This window comes from Heteronotia binoei, chromosome 3 (assembly GCF_032191835.1).
Source record: "Heteronotia binoei isolate CCM8104 ecotype False Entrance Well chromosome 3, APGP_CSIRO_Hbin_v1, whole genome shotgun sequence".
In the NCBI taxonomy this organism is placed as follows: domain Eukaryota; kingdom Metazoa; phylum Chordata; class Lepidosauria; order Squamata; family Gekkonidae; genus Heteronotia; species Heteronotia binoei.
Window position 1 is genome coordinate 103,812,432 of NC_083225.1, and position 14,181 is coordinate 103,826,612.

General features: G+C 40.4%; 1 protein-coding gene across 1 annotated transcript in view; it reads left to right on the top strand.

Moving 5' to 3' along the window:
* The first annotated feature begins 773 nt into the window (after positions 1-773).
* The window catches only part of TIAM1 (TIAM Rac1 associated GEF 1), a 338,703-nt gene continuing 325,295 nt past the window's right edge, over positions 774-14,181 (top strand). Inside the window, exon 1 of the mRNA XM_060234342.1 lies at positions 774-793. The gene's annotated coding sequence lies outside the window, so the exon portion shown is untranslated. The remainder of the gene's footprint in view (positions 794-14,181) is intronic.

Consider the following 14,181-nt stretch of genomic DNA (forward strand, 5'->3'; position numbering starts at 1 on the left):
CTGTCTGCTTGCATTGAGTGGTGGGGCTTAGCTACTGGTTGACTTGGCTGAGTGAGGACTTACGGTTTATACCCTCCTAACTGTGAGCTGGTCTCCCTGCCAGGGCTTGAGTATTAGGTGGTCTCAGTGCTCATGGTCATGCAAGAGAGGTTGGGTCAAATGACAGCCTTGCATGGCCAGTACTCCAGGCGACCGATGTCAATGGTTTCAGGGGATTTGTCAAGGTACCCCCTCACCATAATCTCTGCCAAATCCTCCACTATTCCATGCCTGGCATCCCCATTGCTGCTAACCTTCTGGTTCACTATTGAGAACCAGTAAGTGGGGCTTCTCCCTGGTTGGGCTTTTTGAGACAGACAGAGGTGAACCCAGGGGTGAATCAGGCTTGAACCCAGACTGGAAGCGGTATAAACAGTTTAGAGTTGTCCAGCTGCTTGGGCCAGTCATTCTGTCAACTTAACCAGGGAAGTTGTAAGAATACCATGGGAAAGATAGAGCCTTGTATGCTGCTTTGAGTTTCTTGGAAGACAGATAAGATAAGTCTTGCATCATATAGTTTCTAGAAAGTATGAGCTCTTTTCCTCTGTATAGGCTAATTTAGTGAACTTCTGTGCATGTGCTGTTTCTTTTGGACTGGATGTTATATGGAGGATTTAATTACTGTGCGATGGAAACTAGCAAAATGTGCAGGTTGGCTCAGGCTATGCATTGATGGCTTTTGTGTAATTTTGTTTTCCAGAGTTAAAGCTGTGAAGTGAAGTGATGATTCCTACATTTTCTATTTCCCAGGCTGGTAGGTATAATAGCTCCCTATATTCTTTGTTTACATAGATCAGTCTAAATGAAAGCTCTTTTTAAAATGAAGGTGCTAGTTAAGACTGGATGTCTTTGTCTGGTTCTTCCAAATGTTATCCCACCAAATGATTTTGGTATTTGAGGTATAAGATACAAAACATGTTGGGAGACACAGTGAATACCTCAACACCACACATATCTCTGGATGAATCATGAGAAATTTTGAAAAGGATTAACTAGTTAAAGGGCAAAGCTTAACCAAGAGAAAAAGACAGTCATGGTGGTCCTGCTAACATTGGGGTATATGATGGCTAATGGTATATTGCTCATTTTAATTGCTAATTACAGCAGAGGCTATAGAAGTGTATAATGGAACAGGCTCTAAACTTCAGGAATTCTTAACTGGCTTTCAGTCTGGATTGAAAACTACAGTCTTGCATTGTGCTGGGGGGAAATCCTTGAACAGGAATTTGCCAAAATCTAGTATCTTATTAAGGATTTTAAAAAAATAAAATCTCATGTGGATTTTCAGTTCTAGCTAGGGTTGCCAAGTCCAATTCAAGAAATATCTGGGGACTTTGGGGGTGGAGCCAGGAGACTTTGGGGGTGGAGCCAGGAGACATTGGGGGCGGAGCGAGGAACAAGGGTGTGACAAGCATAATTGAACTCCAAGGGAGTTCTGGTCATCACATTTAAAGGGACAGCACACCTTTTAAAATGTCTTTCTTCCATAGGAAATAATGAAGGATAGGGGCACCTTCTTTTGGGGCTCATAGAACTGGACCCCCTGGTCCAATCGTTTTAAACTTCAAGGGTATTTTGGGGAGAGGCACTAGATACTATACTGAAAATTTGGTGCCTCTACCTCAAAAAATAGCTCCCCCAGAGCCCCCGAAACCTCCAGATCAATTCCCCATTATACCCTATGAGAAATATTTCACATAGGGAATAATGATGACGTTTCCCTCTCCTCCACTCCCCCCACCCCTTCTCGCAGATCTGATGTAGGGGATTGGCTCTCTACTCACCAGCCAGCTTCTTCATAGCGACACAGACACAGAAAGTTGAAGCTTTTCACCACCGGAGGTGCAAAGGCACATGGTCCTTTGGGGCGGGGCAGGAAGCAGCCTGGGAAAGCTCCGGCTGCTGCGATGGAGCTGGGTGGGAAGGGGAGGAGCAAGGAGAAGTTGCTGCCATTGGCGGTGAGAAGGGAAGGGAAGGGAGGAGGAGAAGCATCAGGGATCAGTGGAAAGGGGAGAGGAGAAGCTGCTGGGTTCTAGGCTGCATGGGAAGGACCGCCATTCCCCCCCGCTTTCTGGATTTTTGCCAAGCGGGGGGAGGAGGCTCCAAATCGGGGGGCCCCCGCCCAGGCGGGGGATTTGGGAAGCCTAGTTCTAGCCTGATTCCCCCCCCCCCCGGAATAGTTTGAAAAAGAGCTGGTTATCTATCTACTTGTGTGTGTGTTTTATAAAAGCTAACTCCAGCACAGGTATGGGAAGTTCATTTTCAAAATTCCCTTGGATCCTGGGAGAGTCCCTGGATACTATACTCCTGAACAACAGTATTTTCTCTGCATGGTTTTATCTGGTGGCTTAGCAGTGTTGAGCCAACCGAGGTACTGGTCCTTTAACACCCCCCTTCATTTCTTTTTGATTGTGCAAAGTCTGTTTGAAAGTTACATTGAGCACATGGCTGTTGGATTTCATGTATTTATTAAACTCAGGTAGTCATGGCAGTGCATCTCCGAAAGACACGTGGCTCCTTGATAGCAGTAAACAAATTTCATTACATGCTTATTTTAAAATCACAAACAAAACTCAGATAATGATTTCAGTTACTAACATTGAATGGTTAATTGACTGGCCCCACAAAGTCAAACAGATACATCTTATATCAAGAAAGAAGAACATTAGAAGGAACAAATGACTTGCAGAATATGATAGAATGAGTAAAGATACAGAACATAAGAGAACCCATGTTGGATCAGGCCAATGGCCCATCCAGTCCAACACTCTGTGTCACACAGTGGCCAATACACACGCACACACATTGTGGCTAATAGCCACTGATGGACCTCTGCTCCATATTTTTATCTAACCCCTTCTTGAAGCTGTCTATGCTTGTAACCGTCACCACCTCCTGTGGCAGTGAATTCCACATGTTAATCACCCTTTGGGTGATGAAGTACTTCCTTCTATCCGTTTTAACGTGACTGCTCAGCAATTTCATTGAATGCCCACGAGTTCTTGTACTGTGAGAAAGGGAGAAAAGTACTTCTTTCTCTGCTTTCTCCATCCCATGCATAATCTTGTAAACCTCTGTCATGTCACGCCGCAGTCAACGTTTCTCCAAGCTAAAGAGCCCCAAACGTTTTAACCTTTCTTTATAGGGAAAGTGTTCCAAACCTTTAATCATTCTAGTTGCCCTTTTCTGCACTTTTTCCAATGCTATAATATCGTTTTTGAGGTGCGGTGACCAGAATTGTATTCCAAATGAGACTGCACCATCGATTTATACAGGGGCATTATGATACTGGCTGATTTGTTTTCAGTTCTCCTTCTAATAATTCCCAGCATGGCGTTGGCCTTTTTTTATTGCCATCACACACTGCCTTGACATTTTCAGTGAGTTATCCACCACGACCCCAAGATCTCTCTCTTGGTCAGTCTCTGCCAGTTCACACCCCATCAACTTGTATTTGTAGCTGGGATTTTTGGCCCCAATGTGCATTACTTTGCACTTGGCCACACTGAACCTCATCCTCCATGTTGACGCCCACTCACCCAGCCTCAACAGATCCCTTTGGAGTGCCTTAAAGTGTTAGAGAGTAAGGAAAGGGTGACTGAAACTGTCACCCACTGTATGAGTCTTCCCAGATTAAATTTCTTTCATGTGGGTTTCTTTTCCTGGGTTTCACAGGTTTCTTTTATATTTTTCCTTATTAAGAGTTATCAACATGTCATCTTTGCCAATCATGATAACTTTGCTCCAAAAATAGGTTGTCGACGTTCCTTTAAATGCAGGCTAAAGGTTACTCATGGAGACATTTTGGGCCCTTTCTCCCCGACCCTATTCAGTTTTGTTCTGTTTTCAGATGACATGGGACAGTGATTTTTGTTTTTAAAGTTCTAATGCTAGTTTTTCTGATTCCCACCAATTTCCCCCTCCCTCTGCCTATCCTCACTAGACTGTTTCTGACCATCACTCTATCATACTTTGGCTGAGTGAGGTGGACCAGGTCAAGAAGATTAGGACTTGGGAGAGCCCCAAAAAAGATGCTGGTATTCGTACTAGAGAGTACTGTCATATCTCCCCCCCATAACTGTATGAGTATTCAGGAGATTTTTTGACCAATGTACCGAGAATACTTTTGATCAGCCCTAAATTTTGGACACACTCATGTTCTTGATTTAAGGTTTAAAACTTTAAAGGTTCTGTTCTTGGGTTCCTGAATTCCTTGATTTTGATGCTAGAGTTTGTCTGCTGGAAGATTCCTAGTGTCAACAGTGGAATGTGGATTCTCTCTGTCTTTCATAAGCATGGGGAAATGGGCTGTTGCTCTGGCACTGTGAAAATTTCAGGAGTTGCAAGTAGGGAATTTCTGGAACTATTGAAAAGAACAATTGTACTATCTTGTGGTCAAGTGTTGGTAACCCTAATTAATTAGGGTTTGTAGAATCTTTCGGGATCAAGTGCCGTGTTCTACTGGAGAAAGTTTTCCTTCCAGACGTTTCGTTCTCAGCTGCGGAGAACATCCTCAGTGGCGTTGCAGCCGGAGCAGGCGCTCTGACCTTCTTGGCTGCTGTGCATTGCACAGCAATGGAAAACTTTCTCCAGTAGAACAGGCACTTGATCCCGAAAGATTCTACAAACCCTAATGATGTTACCAGCCGTGAAAACCTGAAATCTTTGATAACCCTAATTAACTTTATTACTTGTTTGTCTCTTCAGCAACATTTGATACACCTTGTTTTATAGACGTAAAAAATAAACATCAGAAGTAGTGATGCCAGCCTCCAGATGGGATCTGGGGATCCCCCGGAATAATGGCTCATCTCCAGACTACAGAGATCAGTTCCCTAGAGAAAATGGATAGGAGGGTAGATTCTATGGCATTGTCCCAGGTTCCAACCCCAAATCTTCAGGAGTTTCTCAGCCTGGATCTGTCAGCCCTAGAAGAGCTGATATAATTAAAACAGAAGTTGTCTGGCTTTGTCAGATCATAAGTTCAATTGTAGACACAATTGATAGCAGGAAAATTGTAAAATGCTAGAGACCTGTCTGTCCATCTTTCCTGTCCCAGGGACTTTTGTGGTTTTCAGGTGATTCTTTAATCAAAGTCAAAACCTGCTAAGTTTTAGCAGGTTCCAGTCATGTATAGTAACCAGAAAGAAATGTAAAACATTATATGATTCTCTTATCCCTAATAACATAACACATATTTAATTCTTTTCTACACCAAGCTAGAAGGGAACAATTTAATGAATGAATTTTTCCTATGCAATGGAAAACATTCATCCAGAAATAAAATTTATTTATTTATTTATATAGATTTATATCCTGTCCTCCCCAACAAAGCAGGCTCATGGCGGCTTACATGTTCATGTAAAAATACAATTAAGGCATAAAAATATAAAATATTAAAAACATTCCAGCTGCTATTGATCTTTAGATGGTACTCTGTTTCATAAAATGGATGGCTATTCTTCTGTTCCAGTTTGACTTTTTTAGAAAAATTGATGCACATATCTTAATGTTCTGCTTTGTTTAGCTGTAATGTTGATCTTTTAAAAGAAGATCTGAGGAACAAACAGAAGTTGAGTTGGCAGATGGTGATGACTTTTCTAACAAAATATATTAATAGCATTAGAACTCTACCCTGTTACCCAAATGTGAAATGGTTGGATTTATTTTTGTGTGTTTAAGTGAAGAAGCAAAGCAGAATTCTTGTACAAAATATAAAGGAAAAAGTTCCTGTGTTTAAAACACACAGATGCTAGAAGAATAAATATGTTCCATTATTTGAAAGTTCCAATTTTTTTGAAAAGTACATTTTTCTCAGCCTCCTGAGAAATTGAATTAGATTTACCAGATACCAAAGGGAAGCATTACAGTAGATGCAGTTCTGTGCCAGAGTGACAGTTTTAGTTATCTGCATTGGACATGCTGTAAAGTGCACAAACAAAAATTAATAAGCAAAGTATTGCATACTATGGAGTGAATAGTGTTCTATAGTATACCACAATATTTTTTCTATTACAGCAGCCTGATTATTATACACTAAATATTGGAAAATTAACTATCAACAAATAATGAATAGCTGAAATCCAGTGATAGTATGCAATAAAATAAACCAGTGAAGTTTAGGTGATTGTAGATAAACAATAGACACTTTTCCTTGTTGTAGTCTAACTGGGTTTTTTTTTGTAAATGGGAGTTGCGTATTGATATAGTTAAGAAGATTGTTCTATGATTTTCTTTTAATAAAAATAAAAATATACTGTTTGTGTTTTGGCAGATAGACGGTAATGTCCCAATAACTCAGTTTCTTAGAAACTTTGAATAAGTTTTCCTTCTCTCTTGCCTTACTTTTTGTTTTTGCAAACTAAGAGTAATACAGTTTTGAGAGCTTCGCTTATGAGTCTCTGCAGCTGTGTCCTGAATAAGTGCCCCAAGAGAATATATTCTGACCAAGGGGTTTGTTTTACAACAAAATGCAGATGGTTCACACGTCTTATAACTTTTCCAACTATGTTCATTCCTCTTCTTCCCTTTAAAAATGTCAACTTTTAGATCCATAGTTAAGGGCCTAAACCAGTTAAATGATGAGTCCTAAAAAGAATAATAGGAACCCTAGTTTTGTAGTTGTCTGTTTCTGCTTGGTGATGCCTAGATGTCCAAAGGTATGGGGTGAAATGTAATTATATAAAATTAAAATCTGATCAAGTAAAATGCAGAGACTATCCACCATAACAATTTGGAAGTCCCAGGATTTAAGACAGCTGGGACCTGTAATGATTGAAAAATCCCACATGTCTGTGCCTGGGATGAGGGTAGGGGAGGAGGCAGTGTGAAACCTCTTAAGGAATTTATGCTGGCATTCGGGCTGCCATCTTTGGGTTGGGAAATTCCTGAAGGTTTGGAGTCAGAGCCCGGGCATGTGCCATAGAGTTCCCCTCCAAAGCAGGCATTTTCTCCAGGTGAACTGATTTCCGTGATCTGAAGACCAACTGTAATTCAACAGATCTCCAGGATCCGTCTGGAGGCGTTACCCTAACCAAGCATCTCTGTTGCAGAATTTTAACTTTCAGGTCAGAAACAGAGTATCCAGGGGTACTGAAATGTTCTCCTACTGGTTTCTGAATACTGTGATGTTTTAAGTACTGTATTTTAATCTTCTGTGCAGGGGTTGAAATATCTGTGTGACTCATGAAAGCTCACATTGGAATAACTATTCCTTGCTTTTAGGGTACCACGAGACTCTAGTTTCCTTTAGGAAACAGAAAGGCATTGTTGGCCCATGATGGCATATAGCACTTTGGAGGATGAACAAATCTTTGAGCTCAAGCTGATATTATGGCCTACAATAGTTTCTCAAACTTATTAAAATATTGGTTATTATAGTTTATCTGCAGTATGGTTTTTGCAAATGAATTAGAAGGACTGCTGTGATGGACTGCAAAGCTTTTAGCTAAGCATCAGGGAATCAAAAGAGGTGCTAGGTCACATGACTAAGAGTTGTGAGGTCAGACCGCTTAGCATTCTCAGAAATTTTGGGGGAAAAGGAAGCAGGGAGATAGTTAGTTGAGAGGGTCAGTCAGGGCGTTCAGACCTAGAGAGCAGATCTGTGAAGAAGCAGTCAGTTTCATGGAAATTGTTGCTAGAGATCGAATTAACTACTGTGAGAGGGTAGTTAAATGGAGCTCAAACAAGAAAGCTCCTTGGTATTAAAGCGGTCACACACATTTTTCAGAGAAAGCTTTTACTCAGTTGTGAAAAGACTAGAAATATGGAAAGGCTGCTTGCCAAAGGGCCTGGGTAGAGACAAGGACAGTCTCATAGGTCAGGTGAAACTGAGGTAATTCTCATGGTGTCTAGAGATTATCTGGAAGTCCAGACTAAGAGAGCATTATGAACAACAGGAGATATTAGCAGGAGAAGTGGAATAACTCTTGAACTAAAACTAAAGACTGTCCTGTGTTAAATATCCCAGCCCTGCCTGTGTTTGTGTGAATAAAGATCTGTTCAAGATCTGTTTACTGTTCAAAATCTTTGGTGCCTGAATTTCTGAGGAGAATTTATGAAGTAAAGACATCAAACCCCCTGAAACAATGTCAGCCCAAAAAGGGTATAAACCAGCCTGAAGGAGTGTACATTACCAACACAGTTTAAAATCAAGTTTTGTTTTTATTTTGGCAGTGAGCTACCACAAAGATATTTAGTTTCATTTATTATAGCAACAGTACAGCTGAAGGAAAGAAGGGGGGAAGAAAATGGATGTCACTGTAAAAAGGTAGTCAGAAAATCAGACAAAGATTGACGAAGTTTTTATGATGTAACCCACCCTGAGCCTGTTCTATGGGAAGGGTGGGCTATATGTCAAATCAAATCAAATAAGCATTTAGTCAGGAAACGGTTAACATTGTAACTGCATACTATTGACTTGACCCTTTCATGTTTACTAAGGAGAAAATCTCTCATTATGAAATAACTCCAATGTAAGTGTACATAAGATTGCAGCCGAAGAAGCCCAAGAAAAGTAACATACTTAAATTCTTATATAGCATCAAAAGAAGGTTATTATTTTACTTTTTATCTATTGAAAGCATTTCTATTCCTCTTTTTTGCCCAAAGCAGTATATATTTATTTATAAAGTTGTACAAGCATAGCAGCTGTCTGGCTAGAGAAGGTCTATCTTTTGCTCTTGTGTGTCTAGAAAATGTACTTGGTTAACTGACAATGCAATCCAAAGTGCAGTTATACTCTTCTAAGCTCATGGGTGTCAGCAGATTTAGAAGGGTGTTAACTCCACTTAGGTTTGGCATTGTGAATAGCTATTCCCTACATACAAATGAAGATTTGTTGCCATCCAGGCCATGGCGTACTGTGATCTAGTAACCTTGCTTGACTGTGTGTGGTAGTGTAATTGTTTTGCTCTGCTTGTGAGATCCTCTTCTGAACTTCTGAGTGCAACTGTATTTCAGTTTTCTACTGATTTGCTTCTTTGTAACTATAGGAAAGGACAAAGAATTCATATTTCTTCCCAATCTTATTTTTAAGCAACACCCCCACCCCCAATTTCTTTTGCAAATCAGATTTCTGCTTTGTGGCTGGTGCATTTCATTACCAAATCCTTCCCTAGCAACCAGATATTGCTAATAATAGCCCCAAGCCCAGTACCAAAAATATTTTAAATGTGGCACAGAATCTCTGAGGATGCAGCACTGTACTCTGCCTGATACATCTTAAAGTCTTCAAGTCTCCTTCAAGTAAATTAATCCAATGATGCTTATTGTAAGTAAAACTGCCCATGTGACTAGGGCAAAGCTATTTGAGCCATGAGACAAAATCCTTCTCATTCTTTCCTAGTAAAAAGAAAATGCTAGCTAAAGCCGGAATATTTTCTGATGTGTATCTATGTGTATGATTTAATTTACAGCTTGCAAACTGAACAATCATCAGCTTCTGAGTACCTGATCTTAAGAGACATGTATTGCCTTGAAAAGCCTGCTGTGTTTTGACCTGATCTACATAAATTGTTGCTGTTGGACTTTGTGTTTGTGTTACCTTGAACAAAATACTTTAGGGTTGCAATACGTCAAGAGCTTTTAATCGCCCCCCCCCCCTCAGGAGTGGAGGTATGTATAAACACATTTAAAATTGTACTGCCTTCTCAGTCCGTTGCAGTTTATATGTATAAAGTGTAGTACCGAACAGCCTCTTCATTACAAAAGACTTTAAATAATAGAATCATAATACTGGAAGAGACGCTAAACATAATGTAACACAGCCTCTGCCTCAAGGCAAGTATTGTCTGTAATGCTGTAAGCCACAGTGTGTGTTACCCTTTGTCATGGTTCACACTGTAGTCTGTTGGAATATATTTTAGAGTTCTGGACATGCATGTTTTGAGCTAGTGTACCTTAAAGCAAAAAAAAAGTAGTATATAAATGTTTTCAATTTGTAACAGTGTGTAATTGAGGTTCTCTATGACAGTGGGTGCCATCACTGTTTAAAGAGCCATATTATATGTCATTAAAGAGCCCTTCCTCTCTGTCCTAGTGTCACTAAGCCATATGAGCAACAAGAATATTCTTTCCAGAACACAACAATATTTATCTGCTGCTTCCTGAGGATGATATAAATGTTTTGCACCATTGCTTACCAAGAAAAAAAAAGCATACTGTCTCCTGCAAACATAATTCCTTCTTCCATTGTGGTGCAGAGAACCTAGAAAATCTGTTTTATTGCACTATTTCCAAATTTCCAAATTTATATGCTATCACAATTGGCTATTGTCCCCTAGACCAGGGGTGTCAAACTCATTTATTAGGAGGGCCAGATCTGACATAAATGGTACTTTGTTAAAATGTAAATGCTAGGTAAAATATAATGCTAGGTAGCAGAGATATAAACTTTATGAAGGGCACTGACAAACATAATTAAAGATATTAATTTTTAAAATTAAAATACAACCATATTTAAAACAGTAACATTCTTGCAATATTTTGTTTATTTAACAGTCTTTGGTATCTGACACCTCCCAAACCTCTCCCCTCTCCACCCTTAAAAGGATCACAGCAGAAACTAAAAAGATATAATGCTCTGAGTCTAGGAGAACATGAAATGGCTGGGCATTGCAAGCTCCCCCCCTCCCAGTCTACTCAGAGTTGCAGTGGCTCTCTAGGGTCTCGGGGTTTTTTTACAGGGTGGTTTGAGATAATAATTTTGGTTGCCCTCTTCAGCACTTGTTCTGCATTGGAGCTCCATATTAGCAGGTGTGTGTGTTAAATATTTCTCTGCAAAACTTCCTTGAGTTTGTAGAACCCTATTTTTTAACTGTGGTTGGTCCCAAACCTTCTCTTCTGTTTTAAAAGATGCTTCTCTAAAATGGAGAGGTAGGGGAATAGTGGAATTTTGCAATGCAATTTTTAAAATAAAACGTTAAGAAAAAACACAGCGGAAACTAAAAATATAAACAAAAAAGTATCAAATGCTATAAGCCTAGGAAAATATGACATGACTGGACATTGCAAGTTTCCCCTGGTCTACTCAGAGTGGTAGAAGCTCTCCAGGGTTTCAGGGTTTTTTACAGAGTGGTTTGAGATAGGAGAGGCTTGAAGGTCCATTGGAGATAATGGGAGCCAAGTGTACCAATTGACTTGCATGGGTTCTATTGAAAAACATTGCAGCACCAAAAAAATTGCAAAGAAAATGTGGAATGGATTTTCCATTAAGGTCTCTGGGCCCAGATAGACTATGCTGGGAGTGGAAAATCAATTTTTCATTTTCTTTGCAATCTTTTTGGTTCACAGTGTATTTCAGTGGAGTCCAGAGGACTTCCAGCTAGAGGAGAAGCTGGTGAAGATGAACTGGGAAGTTTGGTAGCCCTGCTTGCTGCTCCCTGTGCTTGAGTTTGAGCTTGGAAGGGTGAGGACAGGCAGGGGGGACTGGGGGGGGGGAGGAAGAGAGCTGTGAGATGGATTAGAGCCATGGGCCATAGCTTTGATACCCATGCCTCAGACCTTTCTGCAAACTTTAAATAAAGTACTGAGAACATGTATTGTTTTGTTGTCTCTATCAGGAAGTCTGGTCTAATGTAATTTCCTCTCTGTTTAATAATTACCTTGGTTGTTCTGATGTTGATATTTTAAGGAAGCTTTTGATGGATGTGAACCCACAGGACACTATTAGCTGTGCTAAATTTTTCTTAGCAGCCTGTAAAATTTGGCATTTTATTTATTTTATTTATTCTATAACTTATATCCCGCCCTTCCCACAAAATGGCTCAGGGCGGCGCACAGCAAACAATAAAACAGAGTTCAGAATTATTACATTTAAAAGTTAAAACATTTAAAAACCTAAAAACCTTAAAATTTTAACATTAAATCTATACTGTATGAGTCACAGAAGTCTAATAAGCTACATTTATTTCCCAGTCAGGCGTAGGCTAACCGGAAGAGGGCTGTCTTACAGGCCCTGTGGAACTGAGCAAGGTCCCGCAGGGCCTTCACCTCTTCCGGCAGCTGGTTCCACCATGTAGGGGCCATTGTGGAAAAGGCCCTGTCTCTGGTTGTCTTGAGACGGACTTCCTTAGGCCCGGGGATGGTGAGAAGGTTTTGAGTCCCAGACCTCAGTACTCTCTGGGGAACGTGTGGGGAGAGACGGTCCTTCAGGTAGGCAGGTCCCAGGCATGAAATTTTATGTATAGATTCTAAATTTTAGAGCTATCTAACCAGTGCAGATCTTAAGTTCTTACGTATGGATCTTAAATGTTAAATTTTAGAGATATTTCTGTTATTTTTAGACCAATCCAATTCTTAAATGTTTTACTGAAAAGTTCTTGCTTTTGACTTGTACCGGTCATTGGCTGAATAAATTGATTGATTGAAATAAAGTACTGAAGACAGTGCCTTTATAGGCTATATTGCTCAGTTCTCTATCATTCAAGTTGTTTGCCCCTGTATGGAGCTAAGGAAAAGGCTTATTAAGCACCAAACAAATTCCTGCTCTACTGGAAAATACATGGTATATAGGTTCTATTTGGGCATTCAGAAATTTGGGTGGATATTTTTCAGAAGCCCTGACCTGGCTAGGTCAGCTAGCCAGATCTTGGAAGCTAAGTAGGAACAACACTGGTCAGTGTTTTGATGGGAGTCCACCAAGGAATACCATGGTTGCTATGCAGAGGCAGGCAATGGCAAACCACCTCTGAATGTCTCTTGCTTTGAAAGCTTGACAGTGTCACCGTAAGTGGGCTGCAACTTGATGGCAAACCCCACCCCCAGAGATAAGTGCTATGTAAAAAAGTGATAATTATTAATTATGCTGGTGTTCTACGTATTCTGAGGTTCAGGTATCTTCATTTTTTGGAAAATAGTTGTTAGATATTTAGTACATAGGAACAGTGCAGCACAGACACTTGTGTGTTTAATTTCTATGATAAAGTTTACTTAAGAATTAGGGAAGGGAAACAGTCTACAACAGGGGTGTCAAACATGTGGCCCGGGGGCCGAATCAGGCCCTTAGAGGGCTCCTATCAGGCCCCTGAGCAACTGACTGTCATCTATTTGTTCTCCCTCTCTCTTGCTTTCTTCTGCATCACAGCTTGCTTTGCCAGTCTTGTTCAATTGCACAGGAGCTACAGAGCAAAGCCTCTTATTTTTTCCACTTGCTTAGGCTCCTCCCTTGGGGAGGAAGGGGGGGGAGGGATAGCTTGCTTTGCCAGGCTCTCTCAATCGCACAGCAGAACTACTGAGCCAAGCCTCTCTTCCTTCTATTGGTTGAGGCTCCTCCCTTTCCTGGTCCCTTGGGGAAGGAAGGAAAGAGCCAGAGCTTCCTTTGCCCAGTTGCCTGGATTCCATGGGAGATTAAGACCAATGAGTGCTAATATTTTAATCATGTTTTAAGTTTTTTAAAAAATCTTTAATTGTGCTTGTCTGTCCCTTTTGCAAAGTTTATATCTCTATTACCTGGCATTACATTTTATGACACACATGGCTTGGCCTGACAAGGTCCCATTTATGTCAGATTTGGCACTCATTACAAATGAGTTTCACCCCTGGTCTAACACATCTTTCTAGTTAGGATCCACTCCGTCTTGTTTCTTTGTTCTCTTTGACCCTAAAGAAGGAAGGGAGGAAAGTTTCCCCCCTTAGCTCCACCTCTTGTGTACTTGCAGAATAGTATGAACTGTCTCCGGTATATTGATTAGCCAATAGTCAATCATAAGGTTACCTCATTAATAATAAAACCTGCCCCTTTTGGTGGGAAAAATCTACTCTACACCTAATTAGTTCTATGTGAAACTTGCTATTATTAGTTTACAGAAACTTCAGCTTAACCCTTTCATGACCAAAGGGATGATACTTGCAAAACCCAGCAGTAGTACACATTTCTAGATTTCCCTATTAACATTTTAATGATATTCTGTGTGTATAGTTTCAACACAGCTGTTTCCACATAATGAGAATCCTGTATATCTGTTATTATTGCAGCAAATGTAGAGGCATCCACAGTGGCAACATAATTCCTATGTTGCTGTTTTCCATGTGCTTTCTTGCCTCAGCTCCTTGTGGCTGCCATCTCCAACTCAAGCCACTTGTGGGCTACTTCCAGGTTTTAAAAACAAAATCAGTAATTGCTGTATTGCTGTAGTGTTATGA